Source organism: Canis aureus, chromosome 38, assembly GCF_053574225.1.
Source record: "Canis aureus isolate CA01 chromosome 38, VMU_Caureus_v.1.0, whole genome shotgun sequence".
Taxonomy (NCBI): Eukaryota; Metazoa; Chordata; class Mammalia; order Carnivora; family Canidae; genus Canis; species Canis aureus.
In genome coordinates, this window is record NC_135648.1 from 10110849 (window position 1) to 10131863 (window position 21015).

Genomic DNA, 21015 nt, shown 5'->3' on the forward strand with positions numbered 1-21015 from the left:
ATTTAAACTCTTGCTAGCATTTTTCCAGAAGCATTTTCTCTTAGAAGAGCCAAAACATTTTCCCCATCTTGATTGTCACAAGCAAAAACTAATAAATAATTTCTTCTATTAGAAGCCTGAAGGGCATTTAACTACGTGGCATACATTTTAAGAGAAATTTGAAAGATTATTTTTTTAATTCAGATTTTCCAAGAAAAAATGAAAGTGTATTACATTTAAATTAATATTGGAAATCATAACAGTTGGGGAGGAAGGACAAAGGGAATTCAGTTTGCTTTTCTCCCAGTTTTATATGTAAATTACTATATATATTTTTTAAAAGAATAAGTATCCAGTGTACACATGAGTTAGTAATTTTTATATTGCTAAAAGAAACTAGCTTTCTTTGGATTATCCAAAAACAATAATATGAAACTGATAAAGACAGAGACTTTGGGTCAGGGCAGAGGCAGAACAGAGAAGGACAGGAAGGAAGGAAGAACGAATAGATATCCCATTGGCTCTTTTCTGAAAGCAACTAAGTTCCCTAGAGGAGCTCTGGCTATAAAAGAGAATGACCAACCACTGAGCAATGAAATGTTAACTTATCATCAGGCTAAAGTAAACTGAAGGCTTGGAAATTTTCAGGAAAAAAAAAAATGTAACAGCAAGGCACTCTTGCAGACTTTACTTAACCAATATTGGATCTTGGTATTTGAATTTTAAGTGTGATATATTTCCTTCAGTTTTGTTGGATACTCAGAGTTTTCCACCCTTTTTTTGGGATGTAGAACAAATTGGAAACAAAACCAAGTCTACTTAATGCTGATATGTGGGATAGATAAGAAGAAGGCTATTGTGAAAATTCGTCTAAGATATATCTAAGACAGTGTTCTCAACAGGGGAGTTCTTGCACCATGGAGGATATTTGGTAATGTCTGGAGATATTTTTAATTGTCACAATTTGGGGCTGCCACTGGCATCTAGTAGGTAGAGGCTAGGGATGCTGCTAGACATCATATAATACACAGGATAGCCCCTCGCAACAAAGAACCATCTGCCCCAAAATATCAATATACCACTGTTGAGAAGCCCTGGCGTTGGAGGGCAAAAATGTTGATTATTACAACAGTGTCAAGATGCAAGGTCAAAGTCACATTAAGCAATCCTTTTCTCAAATGAGTCAGAGTACCAACTATCAAGACAATTGAGTGATGCTCTCACCTTGGCAAATGTGAGTGCTACTTCTTAAGTAACAAATCAGCTGCAGCTCTCCATGATGGAGAGCCTAAACTGGCATCAAGGGCCCACCATTATCAACTGCCCATGGGACAAGAACCTACCCCCTGTCATTAGGAATGAGCAATGTTCAGGTCAAAGAGTATTTTGAGTAGTACTTAGGCCAAGGCCAAAGCACTTGGTTGGCAGAGTTACAAAAAGGACAGGAGGAGAAAAAGCCTTAGGAATTTCTTGATGGGGAAAAAGTGGGGATGGTATAAGACTACAAGCTTTCATAGGTCTTTGGGAAGATGGGGGGAGGATGACATAGAGATATTTGGACACAGGGGCATATCACTTGGGACCTTCCCTTGGAGTCACTCATTTTGAAAGCCTGGAGTTTGTAAGACTTCTTTCCTTGTATGGTAGCAAAGAACAATTCATGTGAAATTGCAAACCATGTTCATCCTCCTTTGTGCTGGTTTTGGAATAAAACACTCTGAGTAAAAGTAAATTTCACATCCAGGACTGGGGAGAACCAGCAAGGAAGGGAAGTCCTTGAGGATGGATTGTGACCATTTGCCTATGTCACTGCAAAGGTCCTCATCCCAGCCCCTTTAGCAATGACTGGAGGTTCTTGGCAGAGATGGTAGGACCTACAGACCAAGGACAGCAGACAGTGATCCTTCTGGAGAGGCAATATGAACCATTTCCCTCAGTTCTGATTACTCTCCCCAAAATGCTTTAGCAAGGGAAAAGCAAGGGGCTATGCCTCACCTTGAGTAACAAGGGACTAAGTTGTATAAATTGATCATTCAGGAAATTCTGCACATGATCACAAAAATCACAAATTCCCAACACAGGATGAATTTTTATGGCAGTTTGAACACTCTGTATTAACATCATTCTGAACTTTGTCTCCTTCTTGATTGCTTAGTTCCTTTTCCTCGAAAAACTGTTTCAGTCTGGGTGCCTGGGTGGCTCAGTAGGTTAAGCACCGGACTCTTGGTTTCAGTTCAGGTCATGATCTCAGGTCGTGAGATGGAGCCCCACATTAGGCTTCTCACTGGGCATGGAGACTGCTTGAGATTCTCTCTGTCTCTCTGCCCACCTATACACGCTCCCCCCACCCCACTGCCATGCTCTTGCTCTATCTGAAAAAAAGAAAGAAAAGGAAAACTGTTCATGTGACTTCGTCAGTCATATACACAAAGTCCAAGGCTTAATATGAAACCACTTTCTTTATTTTCCTGATAGTCCATTTGGAATCATAGTATTTAAAGCCAGAAGGGGGGCCCCTGAGAGTGGCTCAGCTGGTTAAGCAACCGAATATTGGTTTCATCTCTGATCATGATCTCAGGGTCATGAGACCAAGCCTCCCATTTGGCTCCACTCAGTACTGAGTTGGCTTGTTCCTCTCCTTCTGTTCCTCCTCTCTCTCTCTCTCTCTCTCTCTCTCTCTCAAATAAATAAATAAATAAAATCTTAAAAAAAATAAAGCTGGAAGGAAATTTGAAGACTGTATGGTGACAGGAAAATGAAGTTGTGAGGACCCTGAAAGTCAAGTGTGTTACCCAAGAAAATGCTGAGTCCTGCTCTCTTTTTCACTCCTGACTTTCTGATCTGTGGGTCCATTTTCTCATCTAAGAATAAATCATTCATGAGAGGAGTGACATAATCAACTTAAGTTTCAGATCAGGGAAGCCATTATTGTCCTTCCATATTCTTCCATGTTGAAACATTTAATTTAATTATACCTGTGTGGTAAACATAAACTCTATTTCATCATTTACTGATCTTAAGTTTCTTACACTGATCCCTCAAAAATGAATGAACTGAACCCAGCACATCAAATTTAGCAAGCACCTTAGAAAAGGTTTCTTAGGGGGAATCCCTGGGTGGCTCAGTGGTTTAGCGCCGCCTTCAGCCCAGGGCGTGATCCTGGAGACTCAGGATCGAGTCCCATGTCAGGCTCCCTGCATGGAGCCTGCTTCTCCCTCTGCCTGTGTCTCTGCCTCTCTCTCTCTCTCTCTCTCTCTCTCATGAATAAATAAATTTTAAAAAATCTTAAAAAAAAAAGAAAAGTTTTCTTAGTTCTTCTCTAGACTACCTAAGATATTTTTGTCTTGAACAGATTTACACATTTAGTATTCAAATCACAAATGTAATTATACTTAATAGAATTCAGAGCTAGTTTAAAAACATCTCAAAGTGTTTCAGAGCAGACCTACCACTAGCCTACATTAAATATCATCAGCTATCCAACAATCGAGAAAAGAAAAGTGCTACTAAGAAATCTGCAAATTGGAAGAAAGAAACTGCCAACAGAGGTCATTGTTTTGGAAACTGATAGAACCAAAAGAAAGTTGGATAACTCACTTAGCCCATCCTCATGACTTTAGTGCCCTAAATAGTCTGTACAAAATGTTCAACTTTTTCCTGGGCAGACTATTTCAACGAACAGCATTTGGCTCCCATTCCAGAGAATAACCGTTTTTAATACTTACTATGGCTCACATACTTGACACACTTAGCATTCTGAACAATTTTATAAAGGATACCTCAAACCATATATAACAAAAACGGCAGGACAAGATCACCAACAAAATATTTGAATAGGGTCATTTATCAACTTTGAAATCATGTATACCACTCAATTTAAGATTCATGCATATGGTGTGGACAGAACAATGGCTCATTGGAAATAGTTTGCAAACAAACTGGTGGGTACATAAGTTATTTAGGACCATTAAAAATCTTTAGGACAGGGATGTCTGAGTGGTTCAGAGGTTGAATCTGCTTTTGGCTCAGGCGATGATCCCGGGGTCCTGGGATTGAGCCCCGCATTGGACTCCCTGCAGGGAGCCTGCTTCTCCCTTTACCTATGTCTCTGCCTCTCTATCTGTGTCTCTCATAAATAAACAAATAAAACTTAAAAAAAAAATCTTTAGGCCATTTAGGTCATATGCTCAAATTTCTTCACAGCAAAGTTCTTAGAAACTAAATGTCTCAATGCTCCATCTATTACAGTTATTATTTAATTTATTGTCAGATAACTTGTCTTTACTTCCAAACAGACTTTTCTCAAATAATTGATACTTTAGTTAGTGATGAATGGTTTTAGTAACTTTGATATATCTTTATAGCATAAATGATTATATAATTTGCAGATAGATGCACTGTTTTTGAGTAAGAATCATTATACAAATGTCTTCTGATCATTGGGGAGGGCATTAAAACATTACAGAAGAATTAAGTAGGTTAATTTTTAAAAGTTCTTTTATTGATTTAAAAAGAAGTCTAAATATAATTATCGAGTCCATTCTATTTTCTTTAAATTCATCTGCTTTTACACTCACTTAAAAAATGAATTTTATATTTTTCTGAAATAAAAGTTCTGAAGAAAGCTCTTTTTGTATCTAACTTTTGATACTAAAGTACATTTGTAAAGGGTTGATTTTTGCACCTGATCCTCAGTGATAAGAATAATCACATGAAGGTCAGAGAGGAGAAAATATGAGAATAGTATAGGAATTTTGAATTGATTGATGCTAACATGCAATCCACCCTAATGCTATGCAGAGATAATGGGAATACTTGTAAGTCTCAATTGAGTTTCAATTCTAAATTTTAAAAACAGAATTTGAGTCATACTAACCAAAAGAACTAATGAATCTGACTTTAAGAAAAAGATCACATTTGCTTGGTTTTCTGGTTCAACTTGCCTTTATCTCATTTATATTTGACTATTAACAGGTCGATATTTTATTTGTCAGCTTACCAATTGGATATTGCCACTTCAAGCAAGGATGATAAAATAGTTAATGCAGTAAAAATATTTGCTACATTGCAGATTTATCCTAAATATAATGACTATATTATATTATATCCTCAACTCCATGTTGATGTATCTTAATGGCAATGACAGATGATAAAATTGTGTCTGTCTACCACTTAAGACTAAGTTTTTATTGCTTCTTTCCAAAGCATTTAATAGAGCCAAACATACTAATACATGGTGCTTGGCTCAACTCTTAAGAGTGATCTCACATTATATTGATATTAAACCCAAAGATAGATTTCAGCATCAATCAACAGCTAATAAGATAATTACTTTACCTTGTAGTAATCTAAGGTATAATCCAAATTATATTTTGTTTTTCTATTTTTTGAAAAGCTGACACTATCAGGCAGCATATAAATCTGTCTCCTAGATTCCTAAGCTAAGCTTTCCAGGGAGCTTTCTCAGTGTCTCCCTCCAAATCCTCACTGTTTATCCTTCATTATCCTCTCATGAACCCCTAGTCGGCTTAGACGCATGACAGCTATGGAGAGAAAACTAAGAACATCAAGCCCAGTATAAATTAAAGGTAAAAAGCATTATCTCAAGTGGAATTTTCCAGGACCTGCAAGAAAGATCCACTGTCTTTTCAATTTTGAGTAGGTATATCTTCAACATTATTGGAAATAGCAAAATAAACCAAATTTTATGAGATTATTTATATGGAGCAAGTCAAAGTAAAATGTAGTTAAAACTCAATTCTCATCTTTTGTAAGCTTAATCAAACACATGGTTAAGAAGTAGAATGTGTGTGTGTATACATATGCGGTTTGTGTAACCTCTTCTTTTCATCTTTGTGGCTCCTACCTTGAGCACCTGTCCCTACACCTGCCACCATACCTAACCTTGCTTCTCCCGTTTTTCTCCTTCATGCCTGTCCCTCCTCTTCCTACTACTAAATTCTTTCCCTCTCATTTTCAAGTCCTGAAACATTGACTTGCAGGATTGGGTGAAAATGATTTTGTCATCATGCATTTAAGTGCATTAATATAGATAGTCACTATCTATATTAGTTATATGAGATCCTTATATTAATTGGGGACTGTTTGTATCAGGTTAATTAGCTAACCTTCAGCTTTTTAATTCATTAAGAGTTTCCTATGACTGTGGGGCTTAAATGGAATTGCAGTTGTGCTTTAGTCTGTCCTTTCTCGTATAGCACTAGGGAGTGAAATATTTTAATATTTCCTTCCTTTTACCTTGCTGATAAAGGGTTTTCCATGTGAAAATAACTTTTTCTAACTAGAGGCAAGAAGATTACTTCTTAATACTTTCAACTGTGAAGATTTAGTGATACTTTGGCTTTTGAAAGTAGGAAAGAACATGAATATTTATTGTGGGCTTACTGTGGTTTAGAGATAGGTGATTTGCACACACACTATGCTATTTGACCCTTGTAACAACTCTCTGAGGCTGGTATTATTACTTTTTGCAGAAGAGGGAACTGAAAATGAGAGAACCAATTGGCAGAGCAGATTCAGGCATGTCTTTCAAGCTCGGTGTTTATTATGTATATGTTCAGGCCTGTAGTCTCTACAGCAGGGTTCCTTTCCTTTCATTTAGTCAGCAATTCCACTGCTTTGGGAATTATTTTACTTTAGAGTGCTCCTTGGTATTTTGGCGAAATTGACAAAAACAAATTTCTAACCATGCATTATTTTTCAAAACATGTTTATTGTATCATATCTATGATATAGCCAGCACTGTGTTAGATGTTGAGGGACCAAAGTAAATAGCCCAATTTCTACCTGTAATTATCCTGCATTGTGGTAAAATAAGCCAAGCGTGTATCAGAGCACGGTGGTGAGGCATTGGTGCAGAAGCTCGCACCATCAGGAAGGCTGTCTTGACAAGATTTAGGAATATTAGAGTTTCAAGTACCCATCCGTATTAGATTATTGACTTTTTGAGAAATTCTTAGAGAGCCCCTGGATACCCCTGGACCTCAGATTTTGGCTCTTTATTCCATAATTCATTATGCACTCTACAAACTTTACTTCCTTTCCCAAGGAATGGCATTAATAAGCCAACTTTGTGGCTAGGTATCAGCCTCTCTTTCCCTAGCTTTTATTTCCTGTGTAACTTCAGGCTGCTCACTTAACCTTTCTTTGCTTTGGTTAATTATTTGCACAATACAGGTAATAGCTACCTCAGGAATTGCTGTAGGGCTTAATTAATTAATGTTTATAACATCTTTGAAAATGTAGCATTAAAGCTCCCAAGTTAAGTGCAAATTATTACCATTATTGACATTATCATCATCATCATCAATCTCTTTCACATATAGCCGAAGGCAGACTCCAAGAGGTGAATCATTACCCTGTTCTTCAGGTCTGGCTCCATCTTCTGAGCTTGATTGCTTTATCTGAGTGTCTGAACCTACTTGTAGACAGAACAATTGCAGGAAGTTCTTTCTGCCTCAGAAAAATCATCCCCTGCTCCTACTTCCTTGACTCTGTTTCTGCTGCTAGTTGCTAACTGTTCTGCTGATCCTCACAAGATCATATCTGTGTGTATTTAAAATATGTAGAAATTCTCCTTAGCCAACTGACCATTGCCTGGACAACCATGACATCTCATCTTTCTAATTGTGTTGAACAAGAATAGTGGATCACTGATTTGAACCCAAAGTGTGAATGAGCCCATCTTTAGTTTGGTAAATGAAGCTATATAAGTATGAGTAAGCCTGTCTGGAAAGAGAAAAATTATCTTAAGCCACATAAACATCACTTTGATTATTAAGCAGCTGGTTACTACATAGTTAACAGACATTTAAATCTGTGGCTTCTAAAAGAGTGCTAATTACAACCCAAAAAAGCAGTTATTTTAAACAGTGGAAAAAATTCATGTTTACTTATGCATTTCCATGTGCCAAAAGAATTTTTTTTCTTTCTTTTATCTTTTGTTTTTTTCCTCAACAACTCACATTCTTCACGATCACGTAAAATTCTTTCTCATTTAGGAAACCTCCTTACATCAGTCAAACCTAGAAGTTTACTCTCCCCACCCCAATATATGATACTTGGTCTATATCATACACTTAGTAATTCTTTGCTGCTCTGTGGTGTCTCCCATTATTTTTTTTTTTTTACAACATTTTCAACTGTTTGTATCTTCTTTTTCCAATTATATTATGCAGCCCTTATGGGTAGCAAAAAAGAGATGTGTACCTTTGTATGTTCTGAAATGCCTAGGTTAGATCCTTGGAAGTGAGATTCACTGGACACTTGTTTATTTCTTTTTTCTTTCCAATTTATTTGAGGAAACAGCTCCAGACTTTATATCCCAAAGACTTATCTGACATAAAATTCTTGCTGAATTTTATGGTAAGAATGCTATACTCTTTCCTTTTCCTCCTGAGCACGTAACTAGACTACACTTCAGAGTCTGTCTTGCAATTAGTCTAGGCCATGTGACTGAGTTTGGCCAATGTGATATGGTAGACATGATGTCATTGCCCGTACAGACCTACATGTATGTTTTTCTTGCCCAAATCTCCCTGCTTGCTCCTGCTATCTTTATTCGTTAGCAGACTGTTTGGAAAAAAACAAAAACAAAAACAAAAACAAAACTAAACTAAACAAAAAACAAACAAACAAAAAAAAACTAAGGATGTAGAGAAAGGTAGAGCCAGAAGATAGAAAAAAAAAAAAAAAAATGGGTCCCCAAACCACCAGATGGAAAAGAGCCTCTTAAGAGAGTTATATGGCCAGGAAGATACATGGTGGTCTATTGCATAAATGAGAAATAAACTTTTGATAAATCAGGAAATTTGAGGATTGTTTGCTACAGAAGCCTAAATTTACTTAGAGATATATTTCATAATCATCTCATTCTTAATATATTACAAACAGAACTCTTGCTTCCTTTCTCCTTTATTCCCCAAATCCACTGCTTCAGCAAGTCTTATCCAAATATATATTATATTGGGCAGCCTGGGTGGCTCAGTGGTTTAGAGCTGCCTTCAGCCTAGAGTGTGATCCTGGAGACCCAGAATCGAGTCCTACGTCGGGCTCCCGGCATGGAGCCTGCTTCTCCCTCTGCCTGTGTCTCTGTCTCTCTCTCTCTCATGAATAAGTAAATAAAATCTTTAAAAAAAAAAGCAAATATATGTTATATACACATAGATTTGTTGCTAACTGTATCTTTTAAAATATATCTCAAGACACATCAGATGTGTCCATATATCTCCATTTTTCTCCATCACCTTCATGGTCTTACACAAAACTCTCATTATTTCTTAAACTCCATCACAGCCTCTAAACAGTTACTGTTGCTCCTCTCCTTCCCTTTCTCTTTTCTTCAATCCACAGCAACCAAACTCCTATTTTTAAAACACAACTTCAACCAAACCACTCCCTTATTTTAAATCTTTCAACAGCTTACCACTGCACCAACAGTAAAATCCAACTCCTAACCTTGACCTGCAAGACCCTGCATGTTCTGGCCCCTGCTAGCTCACCAAGTTCATCTTAGAACAGTTTCCAGTTACCGACAAAGTCTAGTCACCTGGAATTCTTTCAGTTTCTCTAACAGCCTAAATTTTATCTCCTCCAGGATCTTTGCCCATACCATTTGCCTTGCTTTGAGGGTGTTTCTCCTTATCCTTCACACAACCAGTTCATTTCACTGTTTAAGCATCCTTTCCTCAGAGAAGTTTCTCTGCTCACTGTATCTAAGAAAATTATTGACCCTCAACCATTAATAACCAGAATTTTTAATTGTATATTCATATGGCAAGTAAGAATCCCAGGTCACAAATTATGAAGTACAAGAACTATAGCTCCATTTTACATAAATAGATGTAATTTATTTTTCTATTCTGTTTATAGAGCCTATTTCATTTGTATATTGATTAGGATATAGATTTCAAATACTGTAAGAAGGAGCCAAGTAAAATAGTGGCTAACTGCCTTTAAATTTAGTGAGTCTTGAATATTAGAATTTCATTTCTCTTTCTTTTATCAGTCTGAGAATAAGCAGTCAAAGTTGAGAGGGCAGTTTTGAAATGTCAAGGATCTGGACTCTTTTTGTATTGTCACTTTGCATTCCTCAGTATGAGGCCTCCATCCTTGGGTACAAGATGCAAAATTAACTGTAGTTTGGTGTGGTAGGTAAGAGCAGTTCATGGTTGAGGCAAGGACCAGGTGAAAAGAGCTCCGGGATGCCAATTCCTCACTGAATGCTCTTATATGAACAAGGTCTTTAAAGGTTTGTAAAGGAGATGAGGTTTCAAGAGGAGATAGACAAATTGGTAAAAGTTGTGGGTGAGGAATAAGAAGAGGAAAGATTGACTAAGTATAATGGCAGCATTTGAAAATCCACACTGTTTTTCCCCTCTTAGTTTGGATATAGTAGAAATACTAGGGGAAAGTGCATGATTCAGAATATATGTGGAATATGGAAAGAATCTTTTGGCAAGAAGAATGATTCTGAGCAACAAAAAATAACTTATACAACCTGGCAAAAGGGTTGGGCCTTTAGAGTCAGCAATTCTGCAGAATGAAAGACTGTGGCTGAAAGTTAAGTTTTATGTGTCTAGTTAGAAGATTAGCATTGAAGTCAGAGATCTAATATTTGTTGAAGAAAAGGCTCGGAACATGCTTGAAAATTTTGGATCCTTAGTGAAAGTGCTTTGGTGGAAACTTGCATCACAAAAGGTAAAAAATTTAAGGAGGGTCACTTTGAATTTGTACAATTGGCAAGATACTTCATCTCTTCAGGAGTTTTTAGTTTTGTTTTCTGTTCTGTGTTATCTTCATTTAACCCTCTGAGAGCTTTCCAATCATATCATCTAAAGATAATTTTATCCACTGTTCTGCTTGGTCACCAATCTCAGAAATGGTGACGTGATGAGAAATGAGAAATTTCGTTATGAGAAATCCATGGTTTGTTGTGTTTTTCCATAGCAAACACATTGGAAAGCCAGGTTAGCAAAGCTGCTGCCATTGGTATCTTTTACATCAACCACATCCAAAGAGCCACAATATCTATGTTGGTGGTTACTTCAATTCTTACTAGGTTAGTGTCTCCAATCATCATACACAGGGTACCAGTGTCAAACTTGATGAAGTTGGTAATCTTACCAGTTTCTGAATTAATCGGAATGTTGTAATTCACCTTGATGAGGGGATAGGAGTAGAAGATATAGAAGCATCATAGATCATCAGATGAGGGATTCCTTTTGTGACCACAAAGATCTTTCCTACTCTGTACAACTGTACTTGGTTCCTCAGCCATGATACAATGAACAGCAATGAGATTTTGTGTCAAAGATCAGATGGTAATATTCTCTAGTCTTGTCAATGCCAATAAAATCCATAATACCAGAAGGTCAGTTATATCAGTTTAGACCTTGCCATCATTTTTTTTCTAGCACAGGATTATATATAGACAGGTAGGTATATATCTATACCTAATTATTATATTTACCACTATAGCTATATAGATAAAGGTATTTCACAGACACAAAGCTCCCATATACTAAGGTAATAGGTGTGATGTGGCGACATAGATTCAGCAAAAACAATTTTAACTTTCACATTAAGTTAATGTGGCAAGTTTGAATTTTATTGCTTTTTAGTGTTTAAGATAGAATCCATAAGTTTGATTTGGCTTTATTTTGATATAAAGTGTATAAGCTTAAGGAGCTTATATTTAGTTTTATGTACAGTATGATTCACATGTGAATATTCCTTTCTTCTGACCTCAGTCCCAAAAGGGAAAACTATTTGCTCACTTAGCTTACTTCTGTTCCCTACTCGGCCTGGCACTCCAGATGAAGGTCTGCTTCTGAGCAAACAACTGCAAAAACAACCCCATGGTGGTGTAGCCCCGCTGACTTGGCCCACCAACCGTAATGAACTACTACATGCAGATCTTTATTTCCTATCAGGGCAATACTTAAGTCTGTTCCTTAAGGAAATTTTGACAGGGAGCCATTCTCTCAGCTTGTGGGGACTGGTAGATAGACAAGGAGAAAGCACACTGGTCAGTTTGTCTAACATCCAATGCCTTGGGGCTACTGCATGCCTTAGATGCTCTTTGGGACCACAAGCCACAGCTCCACTAGGCACAGAATGTACTTGAGGAGTTTCAGACAACCTTTGGAGAAATCATCAAAGAAGAAATAATCTACCTCAGTGATTTCCAAAGTAGACAAAAGGTCCATTTTAGAAAAAGTTACACAGCCGACAATATATTAACAAGGAGGAAAGGAGTATAGTGGGTTTAAAAAGCTTTAAAATATTGATGTTCCAAATGGAAGCAGTTACAGTAATCCTAGTCTCTTTGGACTTGAGGACAAGAAGAGCCTCTCTTGTTGGATGGAAGGGCATCTTAGTTTGGTATGACTGGAGCATCAGGCATTTGTTGGGGAGAGCAGAGGAAGAAGGCAAGAGTTAGTGAGGAAGCCAGGTCAGGAGGGACCAATATTCAATGCTGGGCAATCATAAAACTTTTCTAAATCTTAGTGTGACAGTTTGTGTGAATGGAATATCCACCAAGTATCTATCACTAAATATTTATTTATAATCTCTTGAGTTTCCTTTTCAAATTTCCTCCATTATTCCCATGTGGCATGCTTTTTTTTTTTTTTTTTGAGACTAATTTGTTTCAGAGGAAGGACTCCATTTTCTTGTCAATAAAAAGAAGATTCTTAAATCTTCTCCATAGACTTAATGGTGAAATATAAAATATTAACTGGCCATCTAATTCTTTTCATATTTGAGACCAAATTGCTAACTAATCATACCTCTAAGCATGGCAACACTTAACTACCAGGATTATTAGTTTGTTAATGAAATAAGTCTTCTAGTAATTACCAGATCTCAGAATCATTTATTACCATCTACCACAAAATGCTAAATATAGCATTTCCTTCCTTCTATAGGAAGAAGTGATAAATGTTTTTTAGACCACACAGAGAGAAGAGTTTTCTGTGGTTTTTAGGTATATTCCCACATTTAATGATAAAAACAGAAAGCAATTTAAGAACATTTTCCATGTGTGTCCAAAACGCAAGACACAACATCCTCCTTATAAAGGAGCCAGTGGTTATTGATGTCTCAAATAGGCAGTTAATTCATGTCTGTGTGTAGAAGGGCTTGCATGTGTACACACACACACACACACACACACTCAGTGAGCATGCCAGAAATTCAGCAATGTTTTTATTTGTGCAGTTTTTGAAATGCAATGTATTCCCATAGGAGGAAGTGCTTTCCCCATGGCTTCTGCATACATATTACATCAAGGCAGCCATTTGATTCCTCCCAAAGGATGCAAAGAAAATGACCAAACAACACAGGTGCATAAAATCATGTGACTTCTCCAGCACTGTGTGGAACATAGGAAAAAACTCAGAAGCTATTACAGCAGCATTTCCCCCAATACTGCAAATGCAATTCACAAAATAGGAAATATCCAGGTGGGATTGGATATGCCCTGAGAGCATCAGAGGCAGTTATTTCTTATGGGTGGTTATTGGTGATCTCTCTTTTCTGAAAAAAAAAAATTATTTTTAAGTCTTACTAAGTTTACACTTAGTAAACTTTGTGTCATTCATTTTGACTATGAATTCAGTGGCTACTTCCAAAAACAATCACTTTGAGAGAGGGGGGAGGGTTGACAAGAATTTCAATTTGCTTAGTCCCTCTTTGACTCTACTTTGGTCCGCTATTAACAGCACTAGTGAATGAGGCTAGACAGTAGAGGTGTTTTGAGAATGTTCCATCTCTTGACAAGGCAAAGTAAAATTTACATGATTATGTATCATGAGTGAGGTTTGGGTTGTGACTACACAACTCAATGGTGAAATGGCTTGTACTGTTTTTGCTCGAAGTCTCTTATTTATATTGACCCATCAAGGCACAAATAAGACAATGAAAAGAACAAACATGTTCCCTGGAGGACTTTTCTGAGAATTTCAGCCAAAGACCCAAAAGATAATAGCAGAGACTAAGTTCAAAGAAACAAATAAGGGAGAAATGGTAGAATGTTCTGGAAAAATAATTAAGGACTGTGATAATCTAAAAGCTACACTAAAGAGTGGGTATAAGGCCGAAGAAATAGCCCACATTGTGCAAGGGAGCAAATGAATGTTTTGCAAACAGGTGTCGTCACTGGCAGTTTCAGGAAGCTCCAGGTCTGATTGGAGATGGTTTAGGCATTAAGCCATTTTTCCATGAAATGATTCTAGCAGTTTTCAAGATGTGAGAGATGATCTATTATTTTTGTATAGAAGCAAACTCTGATTTATTAGGGAGAGTATAGGTTGGGAAAGTGACCACCCATGTTTTCTTTTTATCTCTTTTTCCAGATGTATTTTGTGTTTGTATTCTGTTGCTCTAGTGAATTGGACTATCGTTTTGCAAATATTTTCGCCCGTAATAACATACAATGTTTAGACAGAACTTGTCCTCTAGAAAGCCTGAAGCACCTTTCAGGCCTTAGATGACAAATTTGCATAAAAATCTAGTTCAGAAGGAAGAGTCATTGTCAGTAAGTAACAACACACGGAATTCTTTCTAGGAGAGTGTTTTGTTTTTGCTGGGCCTTCCCCTGCTTATTAGTGTAGAGAATTTTAATTTTCACTCTTAATGGCAGAAAGTTAAGCAGTCACAGACATGTTAAATAAGTTCAAGCAAGGCCCAGATGGATCTGAAGTTCAGTCAGTTTAATTTTTGGCTATTCTTCAATTTAGTTTAAACCACAGTTATCACTGATCCGTTCAGTTGCATAACTCATTCAACTGAAGAATGTGTTTCTCCATGCCACACAAGTCGAGTTGGCTGAACTCTCTCAGAAACGGGGATGCTGAGGACAGTAACATGGGCAGGGTCAAGGGGCAGGATACCACGTTACTACCAAGAAATTTGCCATAAGCACAAAGATAGAAACTTTCCGAGCTGTTTTTTGGAACTGTTTTTCTTAAGATATAATTACTATTTTTTTTTCAAATATGTCCATGAGATAAACACTGTAGCCACATCTTCTTCTACATTAAAAAAAAAAAAAAAAGATTTGAGTGTTTTGTTTTGGTAAAGATTGATAACATCCCAAATATCCTACAGAGAACTCCTTGGAATTCTGGTGCTTCGAAATGAGAAAAGTACCTAAACCCTAACATTCACATATATTTAGAAAAGTCACGGTAGAAGAGAAAGGGTCAGTCTCATTTTAATCTGTTCTTCGATTAAGTTGACAACACTAGCGTTTCATTGGATTTACATACTCTCAACATATATGGGGAAGTTACTGGACTAAGTGAGGTGAAGGAAGAGTTCAGGATAAAATACCCCTGCCTTTGAACAATAAATGAGGCTTTGTTAACACAAAATAATGTCTGGTACATTGGTAACTCAAACATTCTAACAAATAAGATGTCATAAAGCTATATAATAGTCTCTGACACATAAAATGTACATATTAATGATGTGTTGTTTTATATTTCCAGTGTATTTTCCCATAATAATGGTAGTGTGTGAGTAGCTCTGGTTAAAAAATGGTAAACTAGGGGTGCCTGGGTGGTTCAGTTGGTTAAGCATCTGTCTTTGGCTCAGGTTGTGATCTCAGGACCCTGGGATCGGGCCCCACGTTGGGCTCCCTGCTCAGTGGGGAGTCTACTTCCCCCTCTCCCTTTGCCCCTCTCCCTGCTTGTGTTTCTCTCTCTCAAATAAATAAATAAAACCTTTTTTTTAAAAAAAAGTAAAGTAGCATTGAACAGACAGCAAGTCTTTTTCCTATCACTGTTATCCCAATAAGCAACCATACCGTGATTAGCCTAGTCTGCAAGTTTTATCCCTTCTGAGACTTTACCCTTGACTTTGTTGCACTTTCTGCATTAGACTCTAAGCTCTAAAAAAGCATCTGAAATGTGTTGAGTTCACTTTTATACCCCTTGTACCTGCCCAAACGCTTGTCACATAGTAAATTTCCAGGATTGTTATGGGAAAGAGGGAGGAAGGAGGGAAATGAGGGAAAGAAAAGGGGGAAGGAGGGAGGGTTCTATATTATATGCACACTGTGACCAAATTGGACACTGTTTGTAGCTCAAATAGTCATAGGTCTCATCCTGCGTTGCATGTTGCTTGACTTAACATTTTCTTAAGGTGACTATAACTAGGAAGCCAGCCATTAGTTTAAATATTGGATCTCAATAAATACCTACTTGTCTGATTTGGTAGATAACGCTTTAAAGAATTCAATGTTCAGAGCACTTGAACTTTTCCACTTCAGGCCATTTTTTCATTTTTTAATAAATCTCCTTAAAAAGGAGTACATCTTTTCTGACTACAAACACCAGGTAACACTGCATACTTTCTGTGTTCAGAGTGGTCTTATGCCGAAATCCTGGATTCAGTGAAAACAATGCTTATGTTGTGTTCCTGACACACGCGAACATAAAGGCAGTCCCACTGACTGAAAGGATAGAGGAAAAGAATCTAGTTATGAAAAAATTAGATGATTGGGGAGGAGAGGGACTCTCGGGTGTGAGCCTCTCACTCTCTCCTCTTTTGGTGCACCTGCTGCAGGATGGTCTGCAGGGCTCTATTTCCCACTGCAGGAAGCCCTTCTATGTTTCTGGCAGCACGTGAGGGTAGGCGAGAACTCAGGGCACTCTGAGTTATCATGTAGTGCTTGAGCATGCACAGTAAGTGGCCTGCTGGGCTGTCTGTTCACCGTGGAGGTTTGGATTGACTCAGGCTCCATTCCTAGTGTTGCCAGGGAAGATCAGCTGGCTCACTACTGAGTGGTCTCAAGGGTGCATTTCCTGTAGTTTCTTTCTTGAGCAACTGGTCCATGAACTATCAGTTTTAGAAAAGTTATCTTGCTAATATTTTATAGTTTACTGGCTTAGGGGATATGCTAACAAAACTTACACGAGGACAATATATCAAATATTACCAATTATTAAACACAACCTGTGATATGACTATTTCATGGGCCAAAGGATCAGAATACATCCTGTGACATGATGACACATTCTGTCCCTATAATCAAACTACATAGAAAGTCAAACTTGCAGCCAGAACTGTGTTTGATTAACATGGAAATGGAAAATAGGAATGTGGAAGGAGGGTTGGGTTAATTGGGTGATGGGCATTAAGAAGGCACTTGATGTTATGAGCACTGGGTGTTATATGCAATTGGTGAATCACTAAATCCTATTCCTGAGACTAATAATACACTATAAGTTAACTAAATTGAATTTAAATTAAAAAAAAAGAGAAGAAAGAAATGTGGACTGAGGCATGCACATGAGTGTGCACAAGGCCTTTTTTTGGATAGTGGAATCAAATGTGGGATGAGAAGAACAGGGTGGTGGGGGATGGGGTTGGTTGCCAGGGGCTTAGGGCTAGGAAGGTAGAGTCAAATGTCTCTGTGCTGCCAAGTAACAGCATGGAGTTCTAAGGAATTCTAGGAGTACTAAAATTCTAAATTCAAACCTTCCCTTACAGGTCCTTATGAAGGCATATTTTATCAAGATAGAAAGTAAAACATATTTAAACATGTGTTAACATGGTTTATCTTGCCCAGGGTCCTAAAGATATAGCCCTAAGACATCTTGAACCCCGTCCTTCTTTTCTCCCTCAGTACATTTTTCCTTAGATATTTTAATATCTAACTTTTTAAAGATATATTAATACCCACTCTTGTCTGTTTTATTTACTGTTGTATCTCCAGTTTCTGGAATACTGTCTGGCACATGATTAAATGGTCAATAAAGAGTTATTATTTAAATTAATGAATAAATGCTAATGTCATAAATCCAGTTCAAGGCTAAGAAATAATTCTATCATTTCAGAGAGTCTTGGTTATTATGATTGAACTATAGTTTAACTTGTATGGTGGAAAATTATTCATGACATTTGTATTTTACAAATAGATATATTAGGTGTCAAATTGATCTGCTCCCAGGTTAGTTGTAAATTGTTGGGGCCTTTCTTTCTTTCTTTCTTTCTTTCTTTCTTTCTTTCTTTCTTTCTTTCTTTCTTCTTTCTTTCTTTCTTTCTTCTTTCTTTTTCTTTCTTTTCTTTCTTTCTTTCTTTCTTTCTTTCTTTCTTTCTTTCTTTCTTTTCTTCTTTCTTTCCTTTCTTCTTTCTTCTTTCTTTCTTTCCTACTTTCTTTTGAGAGGGGGATTATTCCCCCCCTTAATTCTAATAAATTTGAAAAAGATCCTGTGAGACATGCAGACTCCAAATGGAAACTGAGGGAAAGAGACAGATTCCTTATCTCACCCAAACTAAGTACGTTAAGCCACGTAAGGGTGGTGTCAGGTGCTTCTGCCTATAGCTCCCTGTATAAAATGATGGACAGGCAAACAGTGAAAGGCTGTTCTGAAGGAATTGTACCACACTGGACAATGCGAATGATTGGTAGTGCAAAACCAGAAAGTAGAGATAGAGATATAATTCCTAAGGAATTGAGAAATAATATTTACATTACTTACCTAAAAGCAGTTAGATAACAGAGATTATAAACAAAATATGATTTTGATCAGATTATGAACAAAATAACCTCTTTAAATGGACAGAATAGTATTTATTTCTCTCTCTCTTACAGGTCATTGTCTTTTTTAGATTTTTTTAAAAAAGATTTATTTATTCATGAGAGACAGAGGGGTGGGGGCAGAGACACGGGCAGAGAGAGAAGCAGGCTCCACACACCAATGTGGGACATTGTCCTGGGACTCTGGGATCGTGCCCTGAACCAAAGGCAGACACTTAACTGCTGAGCCACCCAGGCATCCCTCTTTTTTAGATTTTATTTGGAGTTGAAGTAGAAGTCTCTTGGATGAAAAAGAGCCACAGAGTTACTGTCTTGTATAACTTGCCAGTTCCTTTACATATTATAATGTGGCATGGTAAGTTTCAACTTATGTTAGACTTTGTCAATGGATGCATTCTAAATGACCTTTTATCCATTAAAATATTTTACTGTGATATTAAACATGCTATAGATTAATTTAATTATTAAATAGTACATGAAAATAATATGAACAGTATAAAAGCAGGATTATATTTGCTCTTTAAATTTGGTCAAAGATCTGGGGTCAGATATCCACTCAAATCTTTAAAAAAATCAGGGCTGTCAAAATACTAAAAACTATGAGACTCATCCTTACTTTTGTGAGAAGCAGTAGTTCACTCATCTCATTCAACTGTGGGAAAATATTACAATTTTTTTGGTTCATTCTGCTGTTGATGGACATGTCGTTTGTTCTTTTTTTTTTTAATGTTGGGTTGTTATGAACAGTAAGGCTCTGGATATTCTTAAGTGTGCCTCTTAGTGCATATACGTACACAACTGGGTTTGTTATATGCTCATATTTATCTTCAGTAGATAATGCTAAACAGTTTTCCAAAATTTTTGTAGCCTATTCAATCTTACAAAGAGTATATGAGGATGAAAGGAGCCAGAAAAAAAAAAAAAAAAGATTACATACAGTATGATTCAATTTTATATAAAATTTAAAGCCAGGCAAACTAATTAAGGGTGACAGTTAATGGATAATGGTTACTTCAAGGATTGAGTAACTGGGAAGAGACCTAATGGAAATTTCTGGGATACTGTTAATGACTTATTTCTTGGTATTGTTATGTTTTTGTTTTTTTTTTTTTTATTTTTATTTATTTATGATAGTCAGAGAGAGAGAGAGGCAGAGACACAGGCAGAGGGAGAAGCAGGCTCCATGCACCGGGAGCCTGACATGGGATTCGATCCCGGGTCTCCAGGATCGCGCCCTGGGCCAAAGGCAGGCGCCAAACCGCTGCGCCACCCAGGGATCCCTATTTCTTGGTATTTAAGAGGGGATTTCATTACAATTACATCAAAAAGAATAAAATATGTAGGAGTAAATTTAACCAAGGAGGTAAAAGATCTATACACTGAAAACTGCAGAACCTTGATGAAAGAAATTAAATACACAAATAAATAGAAAGATATTCTATGATCATAGATTGGAAGAATTGGTATTTTTAAAATGTCCATACTGCCTAAAGCTATATGCAGATTCAATACATCCCTATCAAAAATCCAATGACATTTTTCAAAGAAATGAGAAAACAATTCTAAAATTGGTATGGAACCACAAAAGACCTCTGATAGCCAAAGCTATCATCAGAGAGAAGAGCAAATCTAGAGTTATCATGCTCCCTGATTTCAAATTATATTGCTAAGCTATAGTAATCAAAACAGTATCATATTGGCATAGAAACAGATTATAGATCAATGGAATGGAATAGGGCCCAGAAATAGACCCATACATATAAGGTCAATTAATTTACAACAGAGGTGCAAAGAATATACAATGTGGGTCAGTCTCTTCAATAAATGGTGTTGGAAAAACTAAACAGCCATATGCAAAAAAATAAAATAAAACTGGGCTAGTACTATCTTACACCATACACAAAATACAATTCAAAATGGATTTAAGACTTGCATGTGAGACATGAAGCTACAAACTCCTAGAAGAAAACATAAGTCGTAAGCTTCTTGACATCTGTCTTGATGATTTTTTTGAATTTGACACCAAAAGCAAAAGCAATAAAAGCAAAAATAAACAAGTGGAACAACATCAAACCAAACAAACTTCTGCATGACAAAGGAAACCATCAACAAAATGAAAAGGCAATTCACTAAATGGTAAAAACTATTGACAAACTGTATCTGGTAAGGGGTCACTATCCAAAATATATAAGAAGATAATACAGCTGAATAACAAAAGAATGAACAATCCAAGTAAAAGATGGGAAAGGGCACTGAATAGACATTTTTCCCAAAAATATACTGATGGGCAACAGACACATGAAAAGGTGTTCCACGTTACTCATCATCAGGGACATGCAAATCAAAACCACAGTGAGATTATTACCTCACACCTGTTAGAATGGCCATTACCAAAAAGACAAGACAACAGTGTTGGGGAGGATGTGGAGAAAAGCGAGCTCTTGTGCACCATTGCTGAGAATGTC

The 21015-nt window shown here is 36.9% G+C and overlaps 1 long non-coding RNA gene and 1 pseudogene across 1 annotated transcript in view; both read right to left on the bottom strand.

The window, feature by feature from the left end:
- Positions 1-21015, bottom strand: part of LOC144307048 (uncharacterized) — a 43592-nt gene that overhangs the window by 12601 nt on the left and 9976 nt on the right. The window lies entirely within an intron of this gene.
- LOC144307109 (small ribosomal subunit protein eS4, Y-like) lies at positions 10874-20641 on the bottom strand (annotated as a pseudogene).